A 6,769-nucleotide genomic window follows, 5' to 3' on the forward strand; every position below is an offset into this window, starting at 1 on the left:
GGAGGGGGGGTGCTACGGATGCTGGGTGACTGTGTTTGTGTTGTGCAGCGCCTTTCAATGGCCTCTTGGCTCACTCGGACCGCCACGCTGTTTGCTTAGCGCCCACAAAAGTTGCACGCGCGAACAAACACGAGGGCGAGTTTATGCTCTTCTCTCAGTCGTTATGTGAAGCCCCCCCCCACCACCACCCCCCCCACCACCACCACCACCACACCACCACCACCCCCCTCTGTGACCCACACGGGTTCCCTTAGCGCCCCTGACAATGCACCACACCGACTCACTGGAGCCGACTCATGCGCAAACATTATCACGCCAAAGTCCTTTTGGGTGGATGGGAGAGAAAGAAAACATCGTGATTTCATCAATGTTGAGAATAGGTTTTCACCTTTTTTTCTGGCAACAAAACCGGTGTTAAGATGTTAAAAACCTATTCGCATATTTTGATACTGACAAAGAAGGTCCCATGATTCATCAATGTTTTTTTATAGTTTTAACTGCCCCGTAAAGAGGCATGCCGATACACGCAATTGGGTTGGTCTGTGTATTTATCTGCGGTAGTGCGTTGATATTTTGCTGCTGCTGCTGCTGATAAAGCCACGATTCGTTTCATGGAGGTGCTTGGAATTTAGTCACGGACATTTTTCGTTTGTGAAGATAATCACGATCTGTTTTAAAAATGTTGAAGCGGGAATATTTGATCAGTCTCGGACCGCCACACATCGCACTACTTTTCATACCAGTTTAAATGTCAACATTTAAGGTCGAGGTGTCAAAATCATCGAGCAGTTGAAAGGATTCCAAACCTTTTAATAAACGAGAGATAAGGACAATGAGTCGCTAACAATGAGGATTTTTCCACCTTTATTGGGAATAAACTGGATCAGCGGTCGGCAACATTACCCATAGACTAGACTCACATTGCCCATAGACTAACATTGCCCATAGACCAACATTGCCCATATATACTAACATTGCCCAACGACTCACATTGCCCATAGACTAACATTGCACATAGACCAACATTGCCCATATATACTAACATTGCCCAAAGACTCACATTGCCCATAGACTAACATTGCCCATAGACCAACATTGCCCATAGACTAACATTGCCCATATATACTAACATTGCCCATAGACTAACATTGCCCATAGACCAACATTGCCCATAGACTAACATTGCCCATATATTCTAACATTGCCCATAGACTAACATTGCCCATGGACTAACACTGCCCATAGACTAACACTTCCCACAGACTAACATTGCCCATAGACTAACACTGCCCATAGACTAATATTGCCCATAGAATAACATTGCCCATAGACTAACACTGCCCACAGACTAACACTGCCCACAGACTAACATTGCCCATAGACTAACACTGCCCACAGACTAACATTACCCATAGACTAACATTGCCCATAGACCAGGGGCGGTTTCTTCATTAGGGCGATTGGGCGACGCACCACCAATGTCATTCAACCACAGAGTCACGCTAGCCGTCACTGTGCCTCTGGATATAGTCCAATCAGCGTCATGTCACGTTCTGTGGAGTACCGCCTCTTTTTGGGCGATTTCCCTCCAGCTGAGAATCGCCCCGAGTGGTCCCATAGACTTACATTCAAAGATGTTTTTTTTCGAACGGGGGCGCTGCAATGCATTCTCTATGGCTTCCGGGAGGGCTCGCCCTAACGTGCTTACGTCATCATACGTAAGCACGTTTCATACAACAATATAATTTGTCGCCACCTAGTGGAATCTTTAATAAAATAAACTTGAGTGGATTGTATTAATAGTGAGTATAGAAACAAACAAGATGTATTGTAAGATTCACTTTATTTTTCATTAATATTAAAGAAGTGAAGTTGCCTTTACATGCTTAAGCTGTTAATTTATCCATTGCATGGGTGGACCTTATCCTTATCAATCATCCAGACATTTGCCCCCCCTGAGAGATTTTGCAGGAGCCGCCACTGCCATAGACTAACATTGCCCACAGACTAACACTGCCCATAGACTAACATTGCCCACAGACTAACATTGCCCACAGACTAACATTACCCAACGTCCACGCAACGCAGAAACGACGTCTCGAGACATTCACGAATGGGACCGAAGCGCCACGAGCGAGCGAGCGGGTTTATTCACAGACGGCGGCAAGTACGAGCGGGAGCTCCCCCCCGCCCCTCCCCCCCGCTTGCCCTCGAACGCCCATTGCCGTCAGTGGCGACGTTAACGTCGAACGAGGAATAACAGCCTCGAGACGATCCCGCAGCGTGCGGCCGCCGTGCCCTCCTCTGTCTGTTGTAGCACGGAGTTCGACTGATGGCTTTAATCAAAGTTCATCTTCTTGGTTCTTTCGGTAAAGTCACGTAGAGTGGAAATAATAAAATAATAAAAATAATAAACTAATTCTCACGACGTTATGTTTTCTTTTTATTATTTTATTATTTCCATTCTACGTGACTTTACCGAAAGAACCAAGAAGATGAACCCCTGCAGTCACGAAAGCTTTAAATCGAAATTTAATCAAAGTTGTCTTGTGGTTGTTGTTGTTGTTAGACTTGCATCCCACTGGGATGTTTGCACACAGCTTTGGTGTACGGTGCTTTTTCTGGAAGATTCAGTTGCTGTTTTTTTCCTGGATTTTTCTGTTTGTGCATAGTCACTTTAAGATGTTTTCTTGTTCATATTTATGTTTGTTGTGGTTGCACCCGATTCAAGAGCCGAATGGCTCACAGGGCTATACCTAATAAATGAGACTGAAAACTGAATGAAACTGAAACTCTTCTTTGCCTTCGCTTCTGAGCGAGCAATTGAAATCACTCGACTCGTTTGGGTCTTTCGGTAAAGTCACGTAGGTATAAAATAAACTAAGTTAAATCACGACGTATCGATCGCTTGTGTTGCGCCCGAAACGTCGTGATCTAATTTATGTTATTTTCTACCTACGTGACTTTACCGAAAGAACCAAAGAATATGGATTCCTGCAGTCACGAAAACTTTAAGTCAAAATTTTACTGAAATCACCTCCCTGGCGATGTGAAGACGCTGCTTGTTGTGACGATGTGAAGACGTTACTCTTTGTGATGATATAAAAACGATCTTTGTAATCATGTGAAGACGGTACCGGATGTGAGCCATACATTTTTGCATGAACAGGATCTGCTCACAATTGCACGCATGCCAGTGTATTGCAAGCACCATCTCTCCACGGGACCCTCTATGCTGGCATGAATGTGATGATACATTAATAGGATTCGCCCTTTCCGGCAAGCGCACAGGAGGTGTTCAGATCTTCAACCAACAACAAATACACGTGTTGTTGCAAGGCATCACGTCTGCATTAACCACACGTGCTTTGTGCTCTGATTACAATGTATGCATTGTCCTGGAAACTGACTGGCCTACGCCAAAAAGGATGAACCATATTCTTTTTTAAATGCGCGTGTAACAGTTGTTTTCGTATGTATGTTAACGTTACGTAAATTATATGGTTACGATGACGGGGGCAGAGCCAACTTTACAAACGATGACGTACAAATGCAAACGAGCTCCTCAAAACAAAATGAAGAGTAGATTTGTTTTGTAATACTCAATCATTGCCCTAAAATGTGACGAATGATCGAATCCCCAGCAGGGGGTGGATGGAGGCCTACGGGGGATTAGAGCGGTGGGTCTCACTGTGAGTCTCAGGGTGGGTCTCTCTGTGGGTCTCACTGTGAGTCTCAGGGTGGGTCTCACTGTGGGTCTCTCTGTGGGTCTCTCTGTGAATCTCACTGTGGGTCTCACGGTGGGTCTCTCTGTGGGTCTCACTGTGAGTCTCACTGTGGGTCTCAGGGTGGGTCTCTCTGTGAGTCTCACTGTGGGTCTCTCTGTGAGTCTCTCTGTGAGTCTCACTGTGGGTCTCACTGTGGGTCTCAGGGTGGGTCTCACTGTGAGTCTCAGGGTGGGTCTCACTGTGGGTCTCACTGTGAGTCTCACTGTGGGTCTCACTGTGGGTATCTCTGTGGGTCTCACTGTGGGTCTCACTGTGAGTCTCACTGTGAGTTCCAGGGTGGGTCTCACTGTGAGTCTCTCTGTGGGTCTCAGGGTAGGTCTCAGGGTGGGTCTCACTGTGGGTCTTACTGTGGGTCTCTCTGTGAGTCTCACTGTGGATCTCACGGTGGGTCTCTCTGTGGGTCTCACTGTGGGTCTCAGGGTGGGTCTCAGTGTGGGTCTCACTGTGGGTCTCAGGGTGGGTCTCACTGTGGGTCTCACTGTGGGTCTCAGGGTGGGTCTCAGGGTGGGTCTCACTGTGGGTCTCAGGGTGGGTCTCACTGTGAGTCTCACTGTGAGTCTCACTGTGGGTCTCACTGTGGGTCTCACTGTGGGTCTCTCTGTGGGTCTCACTGTGAGTCTCACTGTGGGTCTCACGGTGGGTCTCACTGTGGGTCTCTCTGTGGGTCTCACGGTGGGTCTCACTGTGGGTCTCACTGTGGGTCTCACTGTGGGTCTCTCTGTGGGTCTCACTGTGGGTCTCACTGTGGGTCTCACTGTGGGTCTCACTGTGGGTCTCTCTGTGGGTCTCACTGTGGGTCTCACTGTGGGTCTCACTGTGGGTCTCTCTGTGGGTCTCACTGTGGGTCTCACTGTGAGTCTCACTGTGGGTCTCAGGGTGGGTCTCACTGTGGGTCTCACGGTGGGTCTCTCTGTGGGTCTCACTGTGGGTCTCACTGTGGGTCTCACTGTGAGTCTCACTGTGGGTCTCAGGGTGCGTCTCAGGGTGGGTCTCACTGTGGGTCTCACAGTGGGTCTCACTGTGGGTCTCACTGTGGGTCTCACTGTGGGTCTCACTGTGGGTCTCAGGGTGGGTCTCACTGTGGGTCTCACTGTGGGTCTCACTGTGGGTCTCAGGGTGGGTCTCACTGTGGGTCTCACTGTGGGTCTCACTGTGGGTCTCTCTGTAGGTTTCACGGTGGGTCTCACTGTGGGTCTCACTGTGGGTATCTCTGTGGGTCTCACTGTGGGTCTCACTGTGAGTCTCACTGTGAGTTTCAGGGTGGGTCTCACTGTGAGTCTCTCTGTGGGTCTCAGGGTGGGTCTCAGGGTGGGTCTCACTGTGGGTCTCACTGTGGGTCTCTCTGTGAGTCTCACTGTGGGTCTCACGGTGGGTCTCTCTGTGAGTCTCACTGTGGGTCTCTCTGTGGGTCTCACTGTGGGTCTCAGGGTGGGTCTCACTGTGGGTCTCAGGGTGCGTCTCAGGGTGGGTCTCACTGTGGGTCTCACGGTGGGTCTCACAGTGGGTCTCACTGTGGGTCTCACTGTGGGTCTCACTGTGGGTCTCACTGTGGGTCTCAGGGTGGGTCTCACTGTGGGTCTCACTGTGGGTCTCACTGTGGGTCTCAGGGTGGGTCTCACTGTGGGTCTCACTGTGGGTCTCACTGTGGGTCTCTCTGTAGGTTTCACGGTGGGTCTCACTGTGGGTATCACTGTGGGTCCCCGGTACCACCAAGCGGTCCGCACCGGTCCTCCAGGTGTGCTACAAACGCAGCTTGATCCGGAAATAATGACAATGCTCAAACCTTTTGTTTCGGACATTAATATTTCACTTATATTTAATTTTAAAAAATTAAGTTAGATAAACTACCATGATTCAACTACCCCTACCCCTACGCTCTAAATGCCCCCCTCCCCACCCATAAAAATAAAACATTATAGCTGCGTTTAAACAAAAATGTTCCGGTATCATGAATCATCTCGTATTACTTGTGCAGTATTTAGAGAAGTGAATACGTTTTGTCACCAGGGGGATGGGGGGGGTCTGGGTGGTGGTCCGTGGAAATGTTTGCATCGACCAAAGTTTGAGAGCCACTGGGCTCGAGAAACGCACACGTGGCGGTTGTGAACGTCACTGCCATTGACCGTTAAGTTGATGCTACCCAGTAGCACCCGTTACACACAAAGTGCTTGCCACAAATAAGCCACAATAACTTGCCAATCTCGTCAAGGAGCATAAACCATCACCACGCGAACTCCGCTCATCCTCTCAGCAGCAGCGGCTTGTGGCTGGCCATCGAACAAAGATTGTGGCCACCGCATCGCGCGCTTCCAGATGCACTTCTGTGGCCGTATGGAACGCTCTTCCAGTATTAGGAAGTCACCGGAGCTAGGCGCTTTTAAATCTAGATTGAAAGCTAATATCATTAGAGGTGCTTTTTGTGTTTGCTGTCCTTCCCCGCAGCTCTGATTAGCACGGTTGGCTATGTACGATGCAAAAGAAGTTCAACAAGCGTACGTAGGGAGCGATGAGCATGGCGATGAAGATCGGTGAAAAAAAATACTCCTGCCGAGGACACGTCCACACATTCAACGCTCGCAAGTCTGAGACTCACCACGCAAACCGCCACCAGCTGTGCTTCTCCTATTTACCCAGAATGCCATGGCACGCCGTAGACTCCTATAGGCCCTTCTCCTCAAACGGAGCTGTAATGCGCTGTGCGTGTATTTTATAGCGAAACATCAAATCTGATGCTCAGCTTTGGCGTGGACTGTTTTTCGGATGTACCGGTTTGCCGAAATCAACATCAGTTGGCACGTGGTGTTCACGTGATATACACTTGTTTGGCTGTGTCAGGTGGAGGATATACCACACCATTTGGCTTTATACTTATGCAATAAAACCCAATTTATATTTATGAATCGTACGTGTTTAAAAATCTGCAATCAAACCCAAAGATCCTCCACGTATTCCAATCTCCTCCCAGCAATTTTTTTTTGTAA

This window comes from Lampetra planeri, chromosome 25 (assembly GCF_965212315.1).
Source record: "Lampetra planeri chromosome 25, kcLamPlan1.2.h2, whole genome shotgun sequence".
Classification (NCBI taxonomy): domain Eukaryota; kingdom Metazoa; phylum Chordata; class Hyperoartia; order Petromyzontiformes; family Petromyzontidae; genus Lampetra; species Lampetra planeri.